The sequence below is a fragment of the Podarcis erhardii genome (assembly GCF_964252035.2).
Source record: "Podarcis erhardii genome assembly, chromosome: 1".
NCBI classification, from domain to species: Eukaryota; Metazoa; Chordata; class Lepidosauria; order Squamata; family Lacertidae; genus Podarcis; species Podarcis erhardii.
Genome location: NC_138497.1, coordinates 112154561 through 112179768, shown reverse-complemented (window position 1 = coordinate 112179768; position 25208 = coordinate 112154561). Strand labels below are relative to the sequence as shown.

General features: G+C 43.2%; 1 protein-coding gene and 1 long non-coding RNA gene across 7 annotated transcripts in view; one reads left to right on the top strand and one right to left on the bottom strand.

The window, feature by feature from the left end:
- The window catches only part of B3GALT1 (beta-1,3-galactosyltransferase 1), a 325648-nt gene that overhangs the window by 10566 nt on the left and 289874 nt on the right, over positions 1–25208 (bottom strand). The gene's annotated exons all lie outside the window — the stretch shown is intronic.
- Positions 1–25208, top strand: part of LOC309348962 — an 83796-nt gene that overhangs the window by 35281 nt on the left and 23307 nt on the right. Inside the window, exons 1-3 of one of the 3 annotated variants that reach the window (XR_014159598.1) lie at positions 19605–19640; positions 23853–23898; positions 24328–24721. The exons of 1 other annotated variant lie outside the window; for it this stretch is intronic. This is a non-coding gene — a long non-coding RNA (uncharacterized lncRNA). Of the gene's footprint in view, positions 1–19594; positions 19641–23852; positions 23899–24327; positions 24722–25208 lie in introns of those variants that run through there. One more of the 3 variants, XR_014159597.1, reaches the window with a different exon arrangement.

Genomic DNA, 25208 nt, shown 5'->3' with positions numbered 1-25208 from the left:
GCTGCTGTAGTAGCGTACATAAAGAAGATTCTATCCTTCTTTAACACTTTCTGGTCCACAATGCCCAGAAGGAAGGCCTCTGGTTTCTTGGGAAAGGTATACCTAAATACCTTTTTTAACTCATTGTAAATCACCTCCCAGAAGGCCTTCACTTTTGGACAAGTCCACCAGAGGTGAAAGAATGTCCCTTCAGCCTCCTTGCATTTCCAACATTTATTGTCAGACAGGTGATATATCTTAGCAAGCTTGACTGGGGTCATGTACCACCGGTATATCATTTTCATAATGTTTTCCTTCAAGGCATTACATGCCGTAAATTTCATTCCGGTGTTCCATAACCTTTCCCAGTCCTCAAACATGATGTTGTGCCCAATGTCCTGTGCCCATTTTATCATGGCAGATTTAACTATCTCATCCTGTGTATTCCACTTAAGCAGCAAGTTATACATTCTCGAGAGTATCTTAGTTTTTGGTTCTAACAATTCCGTCTCTAATTTCGATTTTTCCACCTGGAACCCAACCTTTTTGTCTATTTTAAAAACCTCTTGAATTTGAGCATAATGTAGCCAATCTCGCACCTTATTTTTTAATTTTTCCAAGCTCTGCAACCTCCAATTGTCTCCAGTTTTTTCAATTATTTCCCAATATTTCGGCCAATAGGCCTCCATGTTGAGTCTTTTTCGAGCCTTAGCCTCCACCAGTGATAGCCACCTCGGGGTCTTACCTTCTAATAAGTCTTTATATTTTATCCAGACCATAAATATTGCTCTTCTGACAATATGGTTTTTAAACAGTTTGTGAACTTTAACCTTGTCATACCACAAATATGCATGCCAACCCAAAGCATTGTCAAACCCTTCCAGATCCAGGACATCAGTGTTCTCCAGCAAAAACCAATCCTTCAACCAGCAGAAAGCTGCAGATTCATAATACAACCTCAAGTCCGGCAGGGCAAACCCCCCTCTTTCTTTCAGATCAGTTAATATTTTAAACTTTATTCGGGGCTTTTTGCCCTGCCAGACAAACTTAGAAATATCCTTCTGCCACTTTCCAAAACATTCCACTCTGTCCACGATCTGTAGGGCCTGGAACAGAAATAACATTTTCGGCAATACATTCATTTTTATAGCTGCAATTCGACCCAACAAGGAAAGTTTCAATCTTGACCAAATTTCCAAGTCTTTTTTGATTTCCGACCAACATTTTTCATAATTATCTTTAAACAAATTTAAGTTTTTGGAGGTCAAGTGAACCCCTAGGTATTTCACTTTTTTAACCACACTTAATTCTGTCTCTTTCTGAAACTCATCTGTTTCTGTAGGTGTCAAATTTTTAGCTAAAACCTTAGTTTTTTGCTTGTTCAACTTAAATCCCGCCACCCGACCAAATTCATGAATCAATTCTAAAACTCTTTTTGTACTAGATTCTGGCTCCTGTAATGTTAAAACCAAGTCATCTGCAAATGCTTTCAGTTCAAATGCTTTCAGTTCTGCTTTTCCTTCTCTACCACAAAAAAAATCTGATACTTCGAGAAAGATCTGGAATGGCTCTGTGTGTGGCATTATTCTGGTTTTTGGTGAGGAGGGGATGGGGGTTGGTGGGTGTGGTTTGGGGGACAGCTGTTTCATGCCACTTCTATTTGACTGGTGTGAGTTGTCAGTTTGAGAGTTCAATTCCTAGGAGAGTGGTGGGAGTCAAAGTACTGCCCATGACATCAATTCTTTGGTGCAGACAAACTTTCATCAGAACAACCAGGTTTGACGTACCTAAGGCAGACACATTTTCCTCTTTTAATCTCATATACTGCACACCCACATGATTAGAATTCCTGAATGCTAGGCATTAAATACGAAAAACAAACAAACAAACAAACAAACAAACAAACAAACCCCAATAAAATGGCTGTCCACAAGTGCAAACTCATAACTACAGCATTTACTGGCTGAAGGAACATGAGGGTATGTAAAGGGTGGGACTTCGGCTTTGGAACTTTTTCCAGCTTGGGCGCAACTTGTCAATTGTGTGGAAAGTAAGACCCCACACTCGCTCGCTAATAACAAGGGCATGTGATCAAAGCTGCAGATACAATTTCACTCCTCAAAACATCACAACAGACAGCAGTTATACAGCGGTACCTCGGGTTACAGACGCTTCAGGTTACAGACTCCGCTAACCCTCGGGTTAAGAACTTTGCTTCAGGATGAGAACAGAAATTTGCATGGTGGCAGCGGGAGGCCCCATTAGCTAAAGTGGTACCTCAAGTTAAGAACAGTTTCAGGCTAAGAACGGACCTCCAGAAGGAATTAAGTTCTTAACCCAAGGTACCACTGTACCACAATGACTGGTAAGTGCAGACAGGCCTTTCAAAAACTTTGGGTCCAAAATCAACTACAGATCCTCCAAGTGTCCCTATTTTCCAGGGACAGTCCCAGATTTTCAGAAGCCATCCTGGTTTCTGGTTTGATCTTGGAATGTCCTGCTTTTCCTTAGGACGATCCTATTTTCATCAGAGAAATGTTGGAGGGTATGCAACTATATCACTACAAATAACATATGCAGAAGGCCCCCTTGTTTGTAAAAGTAAAATAAAAAGCGGCCAACACCACTTCTCCCAAGAGCAATGCCCCAATTCACGAATATTTTACTTAATTATTTTGAAATCTGAGACAGAAAAACACACACCCATGATGTCCTTTCAAGCCACACATAGGTGCTGGCTCCCTGCAGACCTGGGTGCCTGAATACCCACAAAATTCCCCATGAAGGGGCTGGGCATCCAGACATTTTGGTGCCAGGGCCACTTCATGGCACCCACAGGCCCAGGCACCCACAGTTGCAGGGCCAAGCTGGCACTCCTGAAGCTGCGTATTTAGTGCAACAGATAGTTTGCATTGGAGCAAAGGCTAAAATAGGGTTGAGGGCCACACACTCACACACTTTCTGAATAAGCAGAAAAGTGAGCACCTAGAAGAAATGTTTTGCATCTAATAGTCTGCCAGCATGGTTCCACTAGTGCAATGGGATTCTCCTTCCACTCTGTGCCCCCAAAATCTTCTTTAGATGCAACTGGAGGGGACAGGAAAAGAAGTTCTGTTGTGTGCATGGAAGTCCCTTATGCCAATGGTCCATTCTAGTTTAGGACTAAGGAATCTACTATATATAAAGAAACAGCAATTAGAAAACCATAATAACTATTTTCATTATTAATAGAATTTCAGTTGTATTCAGTATGATGAATGCAACAATGGCAATGAATAGAAGAATCAGACACCTTAATTTTTTTACCCATTAACTTCTATTCTTTGAAAATAATTGATCATGGAAATCATAATATCTCAATGCAGATGTCATGGAGGGCATATAATGATGTTAATTGGCTCTCTAGACTCAGGGACAATACAAAAATCATGTACCTTTTTGAATATCATAATCTTCAATGAATTCTGTTTGAAGCAACATACGTGACAAAATTGCTTAGAATAAAGGTCATCAGCACTGATCCTTTTCTACAGGAGACATATTTGATTAAACTCTGTTCAATCACAGACTCATATTCTAAAATATGTGATTAATCCATCATTTCACAACCCATTAGGATTTTCAGTCCAGACATTGTGCAGAAGGAACTGAACTCTTTGACTTTTTATGAAAATGAAACATCTGAGTTTTAGATTTATAAAGAGGAAATTGGACAGCAATATGAATGTGCAGCAAGAATGTGTAATAATCTAAACAGGAAGGGAACCTGAAATTCTACCTTTTTTGTAACAAAAAAGAGATTTTGTTAAAAAAATTGCTTTTTAAAAGAAATGATGTGTTATAGATGTAAACATTTTAAGTGCCAATAGATACGAAGCAGCAAAATATTTTATAATGTTTAAAATTGTGACGTGTAATTACAGCTTTTTATCAACATAATTCTGGAACCTACTGAAGATATATAACACAAGGTCTCTAAACTTCCAGTTACCCACCACAAATAAAAGCAGACATAAGCTATACAGGGAACGTGCCCATCACAACATGACTGAGTGCTCTCTCTCTCTCTCCACCCCACCCTAATTTCTAAATAAAATTTTAACATGCCGATTCCTACCTGGAAACGATTTCTAACCTGCAAGCTGTGTTCCTTAATCATGAACATGAACTTACTCAGGCCGACTAGATGTGTGAATTCTGCTTGCTGGTTTCGCTGCAGCAAATGTTCAGCCACTGTGTGAACAGAATGCTGGACTAGATGGGCCATTGGCCTGATCCTGCAGGATCTTCTTATGTGAGCTCTATATGCAGAAGGGTCCACAAGGCATCACTCACTCCCCTGAGATGCACAACATTCTCATCACTTTCCTTAACCTCTGATGGGGAGCAAACGGCCAACACTGACTCCAGTGAAAACATTGCACATTTGAGGCAACCTGAAAGGTTGCTTCTTTATTTGGTCTTTGTTCTGCCCTCTGTCACCTAAGTGTCCTCGGTTAGACTCCCAATTTCAAAAAAGAAAAGAGAATATGGTCAGCATAGAACAGTGATGTGGAACGCCCAGATGTTGGGGTACTCCACCTCCCATCAGCACCAGCTAGCATGGCTGGTGGTCAAGGATGATGGGAGCTGTAGTCCAACAACATCTGGAAGGCCACAGGATCCCCACTCCTGGCACCAAAGATCAGAAAACTACAAAAACAGCAGGTAAAAGATTATTGTTGTTGTTTTGAAAGCAGTTTGAAACGATTTAAAGGTTGGTAGAAAACAGAAATGGTCTTTTTGGATGTTATGAAAATGACATCAAGGGCAGATGGGGAGAACATTCCTCAGGCTGGCTGCCACAAGATGGCCGCCGTCTCCAGTTGCCATCTGCCTCACCTCAGGACATTCAGAGGAGAGTCTCTTGGAGCCTTCTGCCTCTTCAGTTCCAGCCATTTCCCAGTCCCAGCCTGTTTCAGTTACACTCAAGAGGGTGGTGGTAGGTGAAACACCTATATAGTTCACCCCCACTTTGAAATTGGCTGGGGTGGGTGGGTAACAGAGGTCTGGATTTTGTCCTCCTCCTCTCCTCCATATCGAACCACCTCTAACAGTAGGCCTAGATGCATTAGGTCCCAACATCTGGAGCACGTTTCTCAGTTTGGGAAAATGTATGCACGGCACCCTTGTGTTCTCGCCTGTTGGGTCAGGGCACATGTCTTTAAATTGTAAGTGTTTAAAATGTAAAGCGTAAAATAGAAGTACCAAGGGGTCTAAGGAAGAAAGTGCTACGTGAGTATTTCTGTCTCCTGTTTCCATAGCAGCGATATTAAAAAAGTCCTGCAAGCCACTCCAGAAAAAAGGTTCTTTTTTTCCAACAGAAAACTCCAAATCGTAATTCTCATTCATTGCAGAATTTTGTTCCTAGGTCTGTGTGCAGGAAATATGGTATGCTAGTTAAAAATGACACGCTTTAGGCAAAAATATGCATCTACTTAAATGCACAGCTGGCTGATTAACGAAATTTACAGCCGCTGTCAGGGTAGCTGTTAAATCTAGGAACAGAAGACGGAAACTAGGTTCAGATGTGTTTAAGAGGAACAGCTATGCAAGAACGAGCTTGATGGGTCCACTTATTACTTTGAATGGGGAAGTTCTGACAACTTTGTTAAGTTCTTATTGAAAATAAGGCAGAGCTGCTCACTTTGGTAGGCCTGGAGCAAGAGGCTGTTTGTTGATGAACAGCCCAACATGCAACTGCAGAGGAGAATGAAAGGAACCACAAGAACAAACTAACGGGTGGAGTTTTAGCTCCAGCCACTACCACATTCTTCTTTTGAAAGTCCAGTCCAAGAGAGGGAATTGCTCTGTAAGTTTATGTGAAGATAAACAACCTGAGCGTTCCGACTCTTCCTCCACCCATTAGCTATCACAGAGGCCACAACCCCTTGTGCCCTAAAACCAGGGTGCTGCTGATAACCTAAATGCAACAATGAGAGGATTCGGACTTCTTGCTCAGTCTCTTATTTCTTTCTCAGCATCATTAGAATTACCTCTAGTAGATGTTCTTGTGTTTTTATTTGAGGTGCATAAAGTTCCTGGAGTGCTGGAACCTCTGGTCAAACATGCTAGTCCAGACCTTTAATCTAATCTATCATCTATCTATCTATCTATCTATCTATCTATCTATCTATCTATCTATCATCTATCTCTATCATCTTCCTTCCTTCCTTCCTTTGCATCTGCATCATTTGGTTTATTGCAGTTGTTGCTCCCTGTTCAACAAAATCCCCTGGGTAATCCCATGTGCTCTGCCTTTCCATACTGTGAATTGTTTCTTCAGCAAGGTATGAAAGTGGGGTTTCTCTCCCACATCCTCATTAGGCAGCCTGCACATTATACTTGCATTTTCTCCCCCATCACACTCCCACTAGAGGAGCATGAGCCAGGCAATCCCTGCATCCCAATCTAATTGGAGGTTTCAGAATATTCTGCCCGTAACCTTTTGGATCCCTAGTGGGATGAGGCAGGTGCAGTTGGGCTTAGTGCCTTTCCCCATACAAAGCAGTGTAACTATGGACTAATGGAACTGCAAGCTTCAACAGAGGAGGAAGAAAATGTGTATATCTCAGAGTTTGCTTGTGCTGGAACACCAGGGAAGTATGCAGAGTACATTCCTTATAATATGGAAGTGTTACCATTAATGTCCTATTCTTCTCTTTCACCCACATGCACACTCACTAAAGCACATGTGTGAAACTCCCCTAAACTGGCCAAGGCTACCAACAAAGGCATGACTGCCCTGAGATTTGATCCCAGCACGTTCATGTCTAGGTCTTACCCCCCTCAGCCCCAGCAACCACTTTTGGGTTTCCCCAAAATTCTTAGGATTTTCAAAGCAGGAAACTACAAACTAATTCCAGACACTTGTATAAGGCTGTGATGCTTGGTGGAACAAAGGCTTTTTTCAGCTGGAACTCTCCAGAACTCAGTTCCGGCACCTCTCAGGTGGGCACCATCGCCATTCTAAGAGAACAAGGGAGGTGTTCATTGTAAGTTTCATCATCTTTTCCTAGAAAAACAGCAGTGGCTAAAACTGGTGGGGTGGGAGGTCAACAGGTGGCATAGCCAGAGCCCATCACAGGCAGAATCAGCTAATCTCTTGTTACAGATAGGTAGCCGTGTTGGTCTGCCATGGTCAAAACAAAATAAAAAAAATTCCTTCCAGTAGCACCTTAAAGACCAACTGAGTTAGTTCTAGGTATGAGCTTTCGTGTGCATGCACACGAAAGCTCATACCTAGAACTAACTCAGTTGGTCTTTAAGGTGCTACTGGAAGGAATTTTTTTTATTTTGTTTCAGCTAATCTCTTGTTTTACCCCCATCCTCCCCACTGCTAAGTTCCAAAATGGCAACACTGAGACTAAAAAGGAAGATCTTGAAAGTCTGTGCCAGCTGCTGGACTGGGTGTAAGTAATAAGGTAGGAAGGCTAAGGGCAGACTGTGGTTGGTGAGGCAATGCTCCATTTGCCCTGACGGACCAGCCTCCCCTGGTGTCAGGTGACTTGTGGTGGCAAGACTAGTCTTGGCTGGTCCTATCAGCTATGCACATTGAACCAAGAGAGACCCCACCACCAGCGATAGACTTACAGTGGGCACCCAATGTGAGCATGGAGCCACGTTGACTAACAACCTGTATTAATACTTGCCATGATTCCCAGCAAGCAATGTGCGGTACCTCCAATGGGAATTTCCTCTAATGTAATTTGGTTCCCTCAGGATTCCGTAATTGTCTTTTCTGAGCAGCAGTTGCTGATTTTACCTTTGGGGGTGTTTTTTAGATGAAATCTGGTGGCAGCTCTGTCCATTACTGAGCATTCATCCTGATTCGCTTGTGCAAGGTTTATGCGGAGGTTAGACTCTATCCAGTCTTTATTGAGTATCCGTTCTGATTTGCTTGCGGGACAGTTATAGGTGAATAAGCATTTCTCCCACATTCATTCTGATCTCCCACAAAACAGTGGTGGTGCCACAGGTCCAAGTTTGGACAACAAATGCTGCTTAATGGGGATAGCTCAGTTGTTAGAGCACGAGTCTGTTAATCTCAGGGTTGTGGGTTCAAGTCCCACGTTGGGCAAAAGATTCCTGCATTGCAGGGGGTTGGACAAGATGATCCCAATGGTCCCTTTCCAACTCTATGATTCTAGGATTGTGATGCTACTCTTTGTGTTCAGGGTTTGTTTGCTGCTATTCTTGGTTTGGTAATTTATGTTTCTAATGGTTGGATCGCTGTTGTCTTTATGTTTGCTTTTATATTCATAAGTCCCTTGGGGAATTCACTTCCCTGGAGACAAGCAGGGAATCTTTATGTGAGTTGGCCCATATTTTAATGGCCTAGGAAGGTGAGAAACAACTTTGACAGTTGTCTTTTATCAATGCAAATTTGTATTGTCTTTTCTCTTCTCTTCCAAGGCTTTTCAGTCCTTTGTGCAGGTGAGGAGAGTGCTCTTGCACTCAGGTCCTGCTTGAGGCCTTCTCACGGGCACCTGGTTGGAGACCAGGGCTCTTACGTTCTTACCCAGCTTGCTGGTTTTTTTGTTTTTTAATTCCACGGACTGCTTTTGTACTGCTCTCTTACATTACGGTGTCCTGGCGGTCTTGTTTTTATTTTAATTTGTTTTACTGTTAATGTTAAGTTCCTGTAAGCTGCTCTGGGAATTTGCCGAAAGATGGGGGATAAATTAAATCAATGCATACATTACATCCACGACAAGAGGGCGGGGGAATGACGCTGGTGTGTTGTGTCCACATTCAGAGCTGGTCCTTAAGAGGCGCAGAGCTGCCAATGCAATTTGCATCTCTCGCTTAAGACTTTAATAGTGCCTTCCTTTGGGAGAAATGGCAAGGGCTTTAAAAATATTAGCTTGCTGAGCATCTCTGAGGCTGGCAGGAAAGTAATAAAATCTACCAGACCAAAATACCTCCCTTAGAGGTGGGGAAATTCAGCAGAGTGTTTTTCCTCGAGAGCCATTCTCGAGAAAATGTATCGAGACAATACATTCATACTCCATTCTGGGATGGAGTAGCCTTTCCTGAGTAATTTACTAAGCTCTGAGGGCAGCCAAGTACATCCGCTCAAACAGCAGTGGCTCGGCTATAATGATCTCGAACCCAGAGCTGCTCAGAAAGAAGCCCCCCGTGCGTGGGCTCAACGGGGAGCCTCTTGAACTCTGAACATCTCACCTCCGCTATTCTTTGGCCTCTTTCTGTCATGCCTAGGAAGCTTCCATCACAATTTTAATCTGAGAGCTGTCTTGGAACAAAAGGTCTGTCTGCCCACCCTCCCCTGCACCTCTTGTGTCCCTTGAACCTGTTCTTTCTAACTATTCATTTCTCTGACATGAAGAGCAGCCTGAGGCAAAAGTGACACACAATTCGGCAGAACAGCTGCTAAAGCCAACTGGTATGGCAGTTCATATTGTGGCTGGGGTGGTGTTGGGAGACATTATTCAGAGTAGCACTTCTGAGTTCAGGCAGGAAAGTGAATATGTGTTTTTTGTTTGTTTGTATGTATGTATGTATGTGTGTGAGAGAGAGTGGCTGTTTCGTTCCACGCTTCCTGCATATTGGGGGAAATATGAACAATATAATTACAGAATATAATTATAATTACAGAAGGAAATGTACTCTCTCTTTCAACAGTGGGTGGGTTTCAATGTTCCTGTTCTGCTACCACACAAGACTTTCACTCATGAAACAGAATTTCCCCCTAATATATACAATTTTGTACACACTGTTCGGCTGCAGAACTGCACTGAAAAATTCAGAGATGTGCCAAATCTGGTAGGATTAATGTGTTTTGCTTTGAGGATTGGTTTGAAAAGTGTGAATTCTTATTAAACGGCGAAGGAAAACAAAATTCGCCCTCACGCCTAACCCTGGGAGCCTTTTGGTTTCTCTGTTTTGTTTGGGTTTCCCCCCCAGAAAAAGTAGGGTAAGATTGCTTTACATAAACAAATAATAATTTTCAGTGTGGTCTGTGGAATGTTATGCCCCACATGTAGGGTAACATTAAGCCTTTTCGCACTGTTGGAAATTGTGTGGGCCTGAATGTGGGTTAAGGCATTCATATACCATCCTTCTTCCAAACCTCACTCACATGTGTGTGTGTACACACACACACACACACGCACACACACACACACACACACACACACACAGAATTGCAGTTTGGAAAATGAACATACTTTAAAGGACATAATCTAAATCTCTTTTCACACATCCCTCTGGCACAAGTTCCAACAGTGTGTGGGGGAAAGCTATTATGGATTACCACTAACTCTCTGTTATGCTAAATGTTCAAGTGGTAGTGCTCTGTGGTCTCACTAAATATATACGATATGTAAGAAAACATCTAGAACTGGACAATGTAGCCTGATGCTGTAACCAAGCCGATTATGCAAACCCATTCTCATTGTAAGAGAAGTTTGTTAGAATCATAGAGTTGGAAGGGACTCTGAGGGTCATCCATCCCAACCCCTGCAATGCAGGAATCACAACTAAAGCACCCATGACAGATGGCCACCCAACCTCTGCTTAAAAACCTCCAAGGAAGGAGAGTCCACAACCTCCCAAGGGAGTGCATTTAGGATAGCACAGTTGGGTGGAATCTAAACACATACAAAAATCTCGGCGAAAATGCTAAAAAAAAATAAATTTGAATTTGCCATAAACTCACCATTGCCATCTAGTGTCACATTTGTATAATGCACGCAAAACATTATATTTGCAGATGTACAGCTGAGTCCTTGGTTACAGCGTGCTGCTGATAATGCCAAGGTTGCAGGTTTGGTCCCTGCATGGGATGGCTGAATATTCCTGCATTGCAGGGGTTTGGATTAGATGTTCCCCGGGGTCCCTTCCAACACGACTGTTCTATTATTCCATCCCACTGTCAAACAGCTACTATTTTCTTTTCTTATATGATACCTTCCTTTCTGATCCTGTACAATCAACAAGAATGCTTCTTGTTGGATTTGAATTGCAACACACTGACTTTGAATTGCAACACACTGACTTTGACATGCCAAGTCTGCTGTTCTGCTAAAATAACAGGATCGCCTTATTCCAGTTCCTGGAGCAAAGTTGGCAAGTAATATAAAAGCAAGAGCTGGAGAGCCTTATGCAGCTGCCATGTGGCTATTAAGGTTACCAGCTGGTTTGGATGTGAACCCTAATAACTCAGAAAGTGGTGGCAATGTTACCTAAGCTTTGACAGCTACAACTAGGATTTGCCAGGTAAACTGATGGAAGAAAGTGTGGTGTGCAACCTGCCATTCTCCATAGCATATTAAGTAAAGAACAGAATAATAGCTGTGCTCCGCTTGATTTTATTTTGTGTACCTATTTTGAAGTTTGGGCATCCTTTCAACCCTATGCGCAGAGAGGTCAGTGAACATGCCAAATGGTGCCTGGCAATGGTGTGGGTGAGGCGAGCATCACAATCCTGCTCCCTTCTCCACACCCTCTTACCTACTACTGAGCAAATCTGATACTACAGCATTCATTTCCTTCTTTCTCTCTGTTCCCCCAAATGCAATTTCTGGCATTCTGTATTTTTTGTTGTAAACAAATTTATGTTTTTTCCATTTGTGGCAGTGCAGTGCATATGCACTTTGTAGGAACACACCATCTGCTACTTTGTTTAACATCTAGGGAGGCAGGACAAGAGTGAGTGAGTTCACAGCACAGAAAGAAAAGTAAAAGGAGCTTATTTTTATTTTCTATGTTCAGCAGTGGGAGCGATTCCATAGCCACTCAGGAAGAGTCATGTAAGTGCCAGTTGCAATCTTCTTATATAAGCTGCTAATTTAGTTCTTTTGAAACAGTTGCACATCTTGGAACATTGGAGTTTTGTAACTAGTTCACAACTCTACTTCCACCCACTCAGAAAACAATGTTTGTGTGGTTGATTTGTGGTGGTTGTTGTTTTTTTAGCTTAAGGTTTGCTTCTTCCTAGAAAAGAAAAGCCCCATTTTTTGTTGTAAATCATGTGATGATTGGCCTCATAGTTGGTTTTGTGCGAATCCCTAAAGCAATAGAACATATGGCCATTAGGGCTGACCTGGAACAGAAAGAGCTGTGTCCATGACCAAAAAGCACAGTTCCTTTCAACAGTGGGCGGTACTATGATGACAGAGATGAAGGTAATGAGGATCTGATTGGCTGAGATGACCCATGCGACTCGGCCAATGCAGGAAGTGTTGCCTTACAGTGACATCATTGTGTAGCCATCATATTCAATATTTGGACTGAGGTCATTTAGTGGAAGAGAACAAAGCTCTGCGAATGAGTAAAAAGGCACTAAATGGAGAAACAGAATGAAAGACAACTCAAAGGAGGCAACATTCTCAGAAGTAAGGGAGTTTCTAGGAGACATCTCATTGAAAACGCAGCTTTTGCCCTGAAGCCCAAAACAGATGCCCACCTAGTAGTGACTGGAACAATGGGCTAAACCAAGGTTCTCTTACATTGAAATAGTCTTTTGGGTGTCAGCACTGACATACCCTCTAACATGTTGAGCCCCAAAATCGGGAGACACGTCTTTGTGACTTGTATGAGATCAGAGAGCCCCAAAGACACACTTTTTTCAGGGCTGTGCTTTCATGGTGTCCCAAAACACATGTTTTAGGGTGCCATGTTAGATCACAACCCTGAAAAGCAGAATTTTTTTCTGGGCAACATCTCAGCACAAAATCACATGAGATCAATGACCAAAATGACCACCATGCTCTCATGGGAAAAAACAGGATGTTCCTATTTTTTCCAGAACACTTGCGGGGTATGCACTTAGTCCTGGCAGATGTGTGGTACATAAATGCCTTCAATCATGTGCCTTGGAGTTAGCGGACCAGGCTTCTTGGCCAAAGCGTGCGTACATCTGGCACTTTGAGCTCTCACGCTTCCTAAAGCAACTGGAACACCCTGATGGCTGAGGGCTGGATCTAGAAGAGGCTCGACCACTGCATGACCCCTCTGTTGCCCACAAGGACAAGAATATGGTGAGAGGCGGAATTAGACTGGGATTCGCATCTTTCACCAATTTGCGGAGGATGACTGTTGGAAGTGGAAAGCCCCTTGTACTCATGGAGGCTTCCTGTGCTTTTTGGAACCCCAATCTTCTGGGGTTCTAAAATGTGTGGGGAGTCTCCATTAAGTATGAGAAGATCCTTGCTTCAGACCTCTAGCCCATGGAGGGCTGATAACAAGACAAAGAGGACATGCTGGAAGGTGAGGGACTTGGCCGCATACCTCTCCTGTCTCTTGTGCACTTGCTTAATATGTGGATAATGTGAACGCCTGAACAGAGGCTGTGGATGGAGCATCGGATACATCATAAAGTGCCAATCTGCTATGATAGCATTTGCAATGATGTATGAACGCCTTCCATCATGTAACAAGCCACTGTGATTACATTAGTTCCTCTGGCTCTCTTGGCATCATGGAAGGCACACACACCTTTAGAATCTCGGTAGCAGAAAGCAACAACCTTTGGCTCAGGACACAGCGAGCAGAATAATTTGGTCTGCCTTCTGAATGGCCAAGTGAAAAGAAAAGAAAAGAAAGTACAATGCAGCCAATTGTTAAAGAAAACCGCTCCTAGGGCAGTACGAAGCTGTACTCAGCAGTCCTGCCTAGTTGTGTTTCTCAGGGGTTCAGTAGCTCTTGTTCTGAAAGGGCTCGAGGAAAATGTACTTGAAAAGTTATTAATGCTCCTCCAAATTGCTACCCAGCCACACAAAGTTTTCTCCTGCAATGTCATGCTGTAAATCAAATATAACATGAGAAGCTAAGTTGTATTGGGAAGAAAACTTGCCAGATGAAGATCCAGGACTACTTCTTTTTTTCTCTAGCAGAGAAAGGGAACATGTAAAAAACAATCATATATTCTTACAAAAGTCGGGTGCCTGCCTCTCTCTCAGCCAAGCAGTGGCAAGAGCCCATGGGGTTTCCGGCACACACCCAGGGTCTGTATCCTTTGGAGAATGGAAGACACAGTGGAAACATTTGTGGCTTTAAGAAATATGCATGGAGCGAGTCCAGATCTTACAGCATGGTCCTTTCAAGAGGGGCTTGTACCCTCACAGAAGTGCAGCCATGGAGTCCAAGGCCTCTCTCCCAGCCAGCCTGCAGCCAACCTCCCCAAATATGAATCCCAGACCTTCTTCTTTCTTCTTCCCAGCAACCTTTGCTTGAAACTCCCTTTTCCTGTCACCTCAAACACACACCCATCACACTGGTAACATCTGACTCCCTAGGCCAAAGGATTCTCGGATGGCCCATTAATACCTTTTGTCATGTTAATAGACTTGCTCTTCACTAAACCAGCCAGGCTGGTTTGCATAAGCCAGCCCAGGGATTCCTCTGCAGCTGGTATTTCTCCCTTCACATCCCAAATAATCAGAATCACAGCATTTAATATTTTATAGAGTTTTGGGGGTCCCCTCTCCCAAATCTGTAACAATATAATGCTCACAGAATAGATTTACCACAAAAGGTTTTCATGGTAAAGAAAAGAAAGGTCTAAGGTTGACAATGGTTTCAAGTTTCATTTGAGTGGCCTGGGGCAAGTGGCTGATTCTGCTTCACTTATTTATAAAAATGTGATTGGCATCTTACTCTGGAGAGCTGTTGTGAAAACGCTAAGGCAGGTGAGGGTAGCCAATGGGTCTCAAACCCTTGGCGAGACGGGATCTGGCAGATTGAGCAGATGAGATCAATAGTGGGTCAAATTGTCAAGAAGGCAGTTTCTGCATGTTCTTCCCATCATTCCTCTGCACTCAACCATTCCATGACATTCCTGGTTGGAACTGGAGTCCAACAGCATCTAGGCAGCACCCAGCTGCACAAGGTCAGACTAGACATTTCTTTCAGGGAAGGCAATCAATCACACAAATCATCCACCAGACTACGCAGAAAGGACCTGCCTTTAATTAGCATTAGGAACCATTCTTATAACTAAACATTAAAACTTGTCATGTATTATTGGCAGACATCTCGACTGACAATTGGACTTGTTGCATTTTATAGATTAGTATTGTATATAAATAACTGGCAGATATCTCAAATGACAGACGGCTCAATTGTTTTCATAATGCTGCCCTCTTAAAACCATGTTGTGTGTAATGATACCTTTGGTTTCCCCGCAAAAAAAGTCAGTCCCCTGCAGAGCTCTGAAGTATATATAAACCCAGCAATAATGCTGAATAGTAACCCCTGGCAAGTGTGAAAGAAAACCCACCAGACAAATCCAGACAAATAACATTTATCTCTGTGTGCTGTGACCCACTGTGAACAGAAAAGCAGCCGTCCACTCAGGATGCTGCGTAGGCAGTTCCTTGAAATGGAAGAATGCTTGTATCTAGCACTCAGAGGTGGCATGTGCCTCCTCACGCTAGATTTGGAACTGTGCACACAGCACTAACATGATTGACTCAATTTCCCTTCCCATCAGTGCATCAGGTTGGACTCACTTTTTCCTCTGATTCAGGTGACCATCACCAGCAGAACTGGCAGCACCACATAGCCATGAGGCTGAGAAATGCAGCCAGAAACCCATATATACCTGCATATGGTATATACGGCCCAGTATACCTGAAGGAGGGGACGCGGGTGGTGCTGTGGGTTAAACCACAGAGCCTAGGACTTGCCAATCAGAAGGTCGGTGGTTCGAATCCCTGCAACAAGGTGAGCTTCTGTCGCTCGGTCCTTGCTCCTGCCAACCTAGCAGTTCAAAAGCACATCAAAGTGCAAGTAGATAAATAAGTACCGCTCCAGCGGGAATGTAAAAGGCATTTCCATGCGCTGCTCTGGTTCGCCAGAAGTGGCTTAGTAATGCCGGCCACATGACCCGGAAGCTGTACCCCGGCTCCCTTGGCCGATAAAGCGAGATGAGCGCTGCAACTCCAGAGTCGGCCACGACTGGGCCTAATGGTCAGGGGTCCCTTTACCTTTACTATACCAGAAGGAGCGTCTCCACCCCCATTGTTCAGCCCAGACACTGAGGTCCAGCTCTGAGGGCCTTCTAGTGGTTCCCTCCCTGTGAGAAGTGAGGTTATATATACCATATGCAGGGAACCAGGCAGACGGCCTTCTCGGTAGCGGCACCTGCCCTGTGGAATGCCCTCCCATCAGATGTCAAGGAAATAAACAACTATCTGACTTTTAGAATACATCTGAAGGCAGCCCTGTCTATGGAAGTTTTTAATGTTTGAGGTTTTATCATGTTTTTAATATTCTGTTGGGAGCCACCCAGAGTGGCTGGGGAAACCCAGCCAGATGGGCAGGGTATGAATAAATGAATGAATGAATGAATGAATGAATGAATGAATGACTAACTAACTAACTAACTAACTAACTAACTAACTAAAGACAGACAGACAGACAGACAGACAGACAGACAGACAGCACAAAGGGAGATCACTTTTGCATGCCCATGTTTCTGAATCATGGGGCTTGATTTGCTTTGGAAAACACGATGGCTAACAGTGCACCATCATTTAATTTGTGGTAGGAGGGAACTAACTGCAGCTTCTACGTAACATCCTGAAAGCAAATTTCCTGAAGAGGGACTTGGGTTCATCTGTCAGTCTCTTTATTGGAGAAGCTAAATAGATTTGTATACAAAGTGTCATTGGCATTCGACAGTGGAGATGACCGGGGGTGGGGTGGGGGTGGGAATCCATTCTATTCTTAGGAACAGTGGCTTAATCAGAAGCAACGGTATTCTCTTTAAAAGGCACATGTCAATTTGTGGCATGTGCACTGTGGAAAAATAATTGCACAAATTAAGAGGTACTCAAGGAGAAAAATGAAACACCCCGCTCCCTACCAAAAAGCCTCCAAAGCCTTCCAGGCCTGAAGCCCATATCTATAATGAACGGAGGCAGAAAGGTAGTACCAGATATGCAAATTATAATACATCGATTTAATATAGTTATGGGTTTGAATCTAGAGCAGCTGAGCCACCAAAAAACACAAGGAAAAACAAAATAGAAACACAGGCTGAATGTGGGATACAATTAACTCTTGGTTGACCCTGCTCCAAATGGATGCTTTTCCCCCTTCTTTTTTTCAAGGCACTTGTGTATTTGAAAAGAACAGACGCAAGCCGCAATATTCCATGGTTGTAAGAGTGGGTGGGACAAGAGGCAGAGTCTGGCAGCCTAGTGGTGTGATGGGGTGGGGGACAGAGGCAGGGCCAACATGGGCCAGAGTCAAATGTGCTCTTCATGTGTTGGATTTTTTTACCTGGAAACTGGGTTCCCTGCCCCTCCACAGGGCTCTGAATATTATGTCTTGAAGGGGTATGAAATCGGCTGCTGTTATACAGTCATACCTCGGGTTACAGCCGCGTCAGGTTGCGTTTTTTCAGGTTGCAGACTGCTGAAACCCAGAAGTACCGGACTGGGTTACTTCTGGGTTTCGGTGGTTGTGCATGTGCAGAAGCACTAAATTGCACTTTGCACATGTGCAGAGGTACCGAATCGCAACTCGTGCGTGTGCAGACGTGGGTTGCATCCTGCACGGATCACGTTTGCAACCCAAGAGTCCACTGTATAATGCTACTAATGAATGTTTTTGCACACAATTACCATATTTTTTCGTGTATAACAGGCCCCCATGTATAAGACAGCCTTATACCTTGGAGCACAACAACAACAACAAAAAAAAGGGGGGGGTAATTGCCCAAAATCGTTGTGCTTTCTTGGGGGGACACAGATAGCCACAGAGCCACAGCCAACAATCATCTATACAGCTCACCGCCAAAAGACCACCTGTCCACTAAACACAACCACAGCCAATTGCACGCACACCTCGTCACTGCCGTAAATCAACTGCCCAATTGCTGTAGCTGCAGCCAATTATCAACAGGCCTTGCCGCAGCAAACAATCACACGCCCAATCAATGCTGCCAAACTCCTGCTGGCTGATGCCACCAATCGCCTGTCCGCCCTCTGCTATCCATGTATAAGATGACCTGCAATTTTTGCCTATTATTTCTAAGGAAAAAATATTGTCTTATACGTGGAGAAATAGGGTAAATAGTGAGACAGGCGTCAGCCACCGGGTGTGGCAGAAGGAGACTTCCCAGAAGAAGTTAATGGAATTCATCATACATCAATTATAGCTGGAATTTCCTGTCCAGGCTCTTGCAATTTATGTCTAGCCGGGAGCCTATCCTGTTTCAATATTTTGAATCTCCAGGAAGGAACACTGTCTAGGGCAGATTTCATGCATTGCTGGAAGGCTGGATTTGATACCACTGAGCCTTCAGAGCGTGTTTCAATGCGGATGGAGACAATTCTTCGAATACTTTGACCAGGGTACAAAGAAGAGTGACACTAGCGAGGCCAATGGGATATTACACTTGTGCTGTTCTCAAACAGTAGATTAGGCTGAATAACTGGCCCCAAGTCAGCCTGTGAGCATGACTTGAGTGAGGATTTGAACCCGGGTCTCCTGGGTCCAAGATGGGTGCTTTAGCCACTGTACCAGCCACTGGCTGTTAGACTTTGATGTGGATCCATAATATACAACAGCAGTATCCATGACACTCACACTGTAAAATGGTCAGGGAAGGAAATAAACCTGCAGTTTAAGTGTTTAGACAATTGATCTTTCTGTTTTATTACTTTTACATGCTAGATTTCTTCCATACATATCAGACCCCCACAAGGCAGCGTGAAGCAGCCCCCTCTGCCGCATGAACCCCCAGGGTGACACACCTGTGGGAACGCTAGTAAAACGCAAACCTGGGTGGAATATATATATATATATATATATATATATATATATATGCTGTGAAAATGAATATATTGAATTTGTCATTAGCTCACAGGTGCCATCTAATGTCACATTTGTATATTGCACTTAAAATGCACTGAAAATGTTATAATTGCAGCTGCATAGCTGAGTCCCTGCATAATTTTGGGTGGCCTCATGTGTCTTCAGAATACACAAGGGAACATTTAATGGCTACTGAATAGTGGCATGATAATAACAAACCTAGCAGGCAGATATGGGCCTACATGTCTATATAATTTTCTTTGTTAGTCCCCCTGTATGATTTCTAATAGTTTTAAATAATATTTGTGTGTTTTTTTGTGTTTTTTTGAGTTTCTCTTCTTCTTCTGGCAACCAGATGAATCTAGTAATTTTACAGACCACATAGATTTTAATCACCCAGTTTCAATTTTCACGGGGCATGGAAAACAATGACTGTACTAGAATGTATAACATAGTGTAGGAAGTTGCGTATTGATTTGTGGGGTGGGGGGAGAAAAAGATATTAAAAGCCAAGCTTTGCAGCTTTTCTCTGCGATTGTCTAGGGGCCTTGGGTTATAAGTGGAAAGAGCTTAATTTTCGACAACAGCATTGTTTGTGACAGTGTTCGAAAGCTACTTCTGTGAGGTTTCTCCTTCTACTTAGGACTCTCTTCTCTATCTCGTTCAGTTATTGGCTCATAATTCCTAAGCACTACAAAAGTCATAGACTGAAGATTTTACTCAGTGAACTCGAAGTGTGCTGCATAAGCTGGAGATTTAAGGAGATTTTTTTTTTTTTAAGCCACACAAATGGATATGGAAGAGGAACAACATTGTAAAGAAGAAAGAAGGTGAGTTTGGTGAATGTATGGGAAGGCCTTTTGGAATGAGAACACCATACCCTCCAACATTTCAACAATGAAAAATAGGGACGTCCTATTCTATTATGAAGGGACTCTGTGGGTTAAACCACAGAGCCTAGGACTTGCTGATCAGAAGGTCAGAAGGTCGGTGGTTCGAATCCCCACGCCGGGGTGAGCTCATGTTGCTTGGTCCCTGTTCCTGCCAACCTAGCAGTTCAAAAGCATGTCTAAGTGCATGCTTCTCTGGCGGGAAGGTAAACGGTGTTTCCGTGAGTTGCTCTGGTTCGCCAGAAGTGACTTAGTCATGCTGGCCACATGACCCGGAAGCTGTACGCCGGCTCCCTCGGCCAATAAAGCGAGATGAGCACCACAATCCCAGAGTTGGCTATGACTGGACTTAATGGTCAGGGGTCCCTTTACCTTTACCTATTCTTTTATTATTGTGATTATGATTATTCCCCACCCATCTGATTGGGTTGCCCCAGCCACTCTGGCTGGCTTTCAACGTATATAAAAACATAATAAAACATTGAGCATTAAAAATCTTCCCTATGCAGGGCTGCCTTCAGATGTCCTCTAAAGGTTGTATCGTTATTTATCTCCTGGGCTCGGGGTTGCATAACTGCATACGCCCCAACATTTCTCCAATAAAAATAGGGATGTCCTAAGGAAAACTGGGACATTCCGGGATCAAATCAGAAACTGTAAATCTGGGACTGTCCCTGGAAAACAGGGACACTTGGAGGGTCTGGGACATAGGAAGATGTGGAGCAAGACCAGGACTGGTGTGAACAGTCAGGTTGAGCACTGCCAAGGGAACCAGGACTCAGGAGGGGCCCTCACTTGCTCAATTAGAGGGATAAGGAAAAAGAAGCCCCATCCCTCACTGGTCCAACTTGTCGTACACCGCCCCCCCCCCCCGCCGGTCCTAGTTCCCACCCACCACAGCCAGCTTGTCAGACCGTTGGCTCCATCCTCTACATCCCTCCTTTGCCTGAGCTCTGAGTAAGTGTCAAGGAAATCCTTCTTCTCAGAGTCTGGCATTTTGGGTGAGTTGGCCAGGAGAACTCCTGAACTACTGCCTTAGTTTGCCTTGGTGAATAGGAAAGTTTTAAACTTAGTTTTTTTATATATATTCTTTAAAAAGCATCTCACTTTCTCCCACATAATTAAAAAATAGTTGGTGCTCCGAAATGTAGTTTGTATACAGAAAATGGCCGAAAACAGCCACACTGCGGTGAAATTCTACATCCTGAAGGACAGGCTGCTGAATTTTCCTTCAACACCTCTTTAAAGCCCATACTTCATTTGTATCCAGCTTGAACTTTTGCCCTGTTCCCCATCCTCAACGAATTAATAGCGATGTGCACTGCGTGTATGAAAATATATGGTTGAATCAGTATAATAAACCTGTTCTTAGTCAACTCTGGGAAATGAAGTGGTTTTAATCTTGCCTGTACATGGCCCTTAAATTAGAGTTCTAATGGGAATTAATACCTCATTAATTCCTTACAAGGATGAGCCCTGGCACTGAAAATAGATTCTAGCCCTGGTGAGTCCTGGCACAAATTAAAGCTCGGAGGGTGGCAAGGGGAAAAAAAAGAAGCAAATTGAGGCTGACTTCTTCAGATGGAAGAGTGCTGGAAATGAGAACCTTTTGGAAAATAATAGGAAAAAGGAAAGAGGATAAAGAATGAGATTAGAGTTGAGCATGAGGAGGGCGGTCCAGCAGGAGTCCCAATTTGGCCCATGAGGCCATTTTCCCCAAGCTGCACACTCCTGTCCTACACCTGACATCACGCATGACATTGCATGTGGGGCAGGTGAAGACAAAGCTCACAGCCGAAAGTGGGCTTGCAGATGCTGCCAACCAGTTTCACTGGCAGCTCCTGCAAACCCCTGTGCCTTGGCCTGTGTGACTTGATTTCAAACTGTGCAGGCAAAGGAAAATGCTTCACTTGACATCATGGTCAAAGTCAGGTGTTTGACAGATCAGTAGCCCCAGAAACCTATCAATTTGGCCCACACGGGTTTCAGACCCTCCAAGTGTCCCTATTTTCCAGGGACAGTCCTGGAATTACAGACACTGTGGCAGTTTCTGATTTGAACCTGGAATGTCCTGCATTTCCTTAGGACATCCCTATTTTCATGAGAGAAATGTTGGAGGGTATGGAGTTATGTGACCCCTGAGCTAAGGAGATAAATAACCATACGGCCTTTAGAAGACATCTGAAAGCAGCCCTGTATAGGGAAAGGTTTTGTTTTTTTAAAAAAAATTTTTAAAATGTTTTTATATATGTTGGAAGCTACCCAGAGTGGCTGGGGCAACCCAGTCAGAGGCGCGGGGCACAAATAATAAAATTATTACTATTATTATTATTAAAGTGTTACCTCAGGATGCGAACGGGATCCGTTCCGGAGCCCCATTCACACCCTGAAGCGAACGCAACCCGTGACTGTGCATCTGCGTGTGTGCGGGTCGCAATTTGCCGCTTCCGCGCATGCGCTTGATGTCATTTTGAGCATCTGTGCATGCGCGAGTGGCGAAACCCAGAAGTAACGTGTCCTGTGACTTCCGGGTCGCCGCGGAGCGCAACCCGAAAGCGCTCAACCTGAAACGTATTCAACCCGAGGTATGACTGTATTATGGAATAGGACATCTCTATTTTCACCGGAGAAATGTTGGAGGGTATGGAGTTGGGGGAGATCAGGATCTGTCCTGTCGGCTGGATCCAGTTCCCTACCCATGTTCTAAACTCTGTAACTTTATTCCAGTGCAAAGTTGGTTGATGCCAAAGCTGCTTTCAGACAAGCTGCACTTTTGGAGACGACGGGTGTGCTGATTCCCCATACCTGGCAACCATGTGGAAAAAACCAGTGCTCTCCAGGCTGCTTTCCCAAATTGTGAGGCTCACGAGTGGCACAGCTTGGGGCAGTGTCTGTCACACAGAGGTGATGTGTTGGTTGAGCCTGTTTGAGGTACCTTTTGGTACGTCTAGTTTAATGCTGCAGCGGTAACATCTGGAAGCTGTTGTCCGGAAAGCCAGCGGCAGGAGAAGATGAAATAAACCGGGCAGTCCCTTTGACACAGTGCAGCTTGCACATGTAACTTTTGATCACACCCTTGTGGTATTTAGTGTTCATTTTAAAAACATCATTCCATCGATGGCTGAGAGATGCAAACACGCCTAGCTATGATGAGACACATTCCTGGTAATCCTCCTAGAAGAAAGCAATATTACACCCCAAAATGAAACCCCAAATTTTAGCTCATGCCCAGTTTTCAGCCGGGAAGCAGCCTGTCACAGGATGTCTGAAAGCTTGGCACTGTCTTCACAGATACCAGCTGAAAATGTGGCTTGTCTCGAATGCCCTGGCCTGGTAGCAGCAGCAGCCGTGGGCATTGGGCGCCATATGTGTTTGATTACTTGCAGCACGTTCTATGTTAGGGGAACAAAAAGCTGATCCAAGGCCTGCACAGTTACTGCAGATGGCGACACAGCAGTCATCTGTCATTAGGGGTCAGCTCAGGAGAGACTTCATGCCTGCTTTATCCCTCCATGCCCCCCAGGAGCTGGTACCACAAGTAGCAACCGTTTTAGATTACAGTTTTGACATTTAAATCTATAAATGGTTCCAATCTCCCCCTTCCCCCACCCAAATCGGCTTGCATGTCAAGTATCATCTCAGATTCTCCCACGCTGAATGGGATGATCCAACTAATCTCGCAGGGAAAATAACTACACTAGTATTAAGAGATCTTTGGTTTCCAGAGTATTTATGTTTGGGCCTTAGAACAAAATGTGTTATCCAGATGCGTAAAGTTTATATAAGAGAGCTCCAGCCCTTTATTTTCTTCCTTCTTCCTTCTTGGTTATTATTTATAAAAATGCACAATGCATGCAATCAGAAAAGTGTGGGAAGAAAGGTTCATATTGCCTCTCTTTCACTTCCTATAGAATTACTATAGATTCCCACTAGTAGTTCATTTATTTCGGTGCCCGCTAAATAATTTTTTTTGTTTTTGTTTCAGCAAGCCTACCCAGAAATGTGACATTAACATGTCAATGTCAATGTTGTATTTTAATACACTGCTGTATTAAAACCGCTGATTATTATTTTTTGGTAAATTTTTAGATCAACTTCTTTTTAATATTTGCATTCATTGATTTTATTTTTTTAAAAAAATGAGTATTGTAGATTGCTCCATGTAAACTCCATAGAGGTTGTCATCATCGATTACATGGTATGTACATTTTGTTAAATAAATTGTGTGTGTGTGTGTGTGTGTGTGTGTGTGTGTATAGCCATTTTATGGAAGTTTCTAAAAAGCTGGGTATAAATACATAAAATAAATACATAGAGTAACTTGACAAAAAGCGCTAAAAGAAATACTTTCAAAGAAATGCCATATGATAGCGTCATTGCATTAGTGGGTGGAAGGTTAACTATTCAAAGACTACAAGATAATTGCAGGGAGAGTTTAAAAAGATCACAACAGCAGGAGCTGCAAAGCTCTAGCATTCAAATGTTTGAAGACAACAAAACGTTACATTTTGTAGGAGATTCTTGTACTTGGTGTTCTACCCTAACACCCCATGAGTTTTGTTTTTGAAACCGTTACTGTGCAATCCTATTTATTTATTTAATTTGTTAGTCACTTTATCTTGCCCAGGACAACCCAAAGTGACATACAACCCTATGCAAGTCTACTTTGAAGCAATCTCAATTGAGTTTGATGGAGCCAACTCCTAGGTAGAACAACTGATTCCATTTCTCCTATTACTACATTGAACTGTTAGGCAGAGGGCATTTTGTTCAGTGCTTGCAGACTACAGCATGCAGTTGATGTTTCCGGAGTCACACAAATGCGCAGTGCATTGGATTTGTAAAGGCAACAAGTGATTCTATCCCCATTTCCCTACTTTACTAAAGCTAACAAACCTGACCCAGGACTCCTGCTGTCCCACAGCCAATGTATGTCCATCTGCATTTCGTTAGCATACATGAAACCAGAACCATCTTTTATGATGTCTTTTCATTTTGAGGGTTTTAGCGCTGCCACTTCAGTACTGAGATTGACTTCTCCCCACTACCAAGTGCTTGTGGATTACATATTGAACCTGGGCTAGGGAACCATATATGTTTGTGCATTTTGCAAATTTGTAAGCTGTGTCGTCTGCTCAGTTGATTTTTTTTAAAAAAACATACTTTACAGTAATTAATTTATTGTGACTTTGCTGTTATTTTTATTGATTATAATTTATTAATGATTTGTTATAATTGCTGGGACTGATTTTCTGTTCAGTAATGATTTGCTGATATTTTGAGTTGACCCCCCTCCAAATATTATATTTCAAATGGATCATTAAATATGTAATTTATTTCAGTTGTTTATTTTGATAGTCATGGATGTTTACAGGATGTGTGGGCTTTGTTGTTTATTTTGTCATTTCCATGGCTTGTACATAGCAGTGTACAGTGGTACCTCGGGTTACAGACACTTCAGGTTACAGACGCTTCAGGTTACAGACTCTGCTCACCCTGAAATAGTAC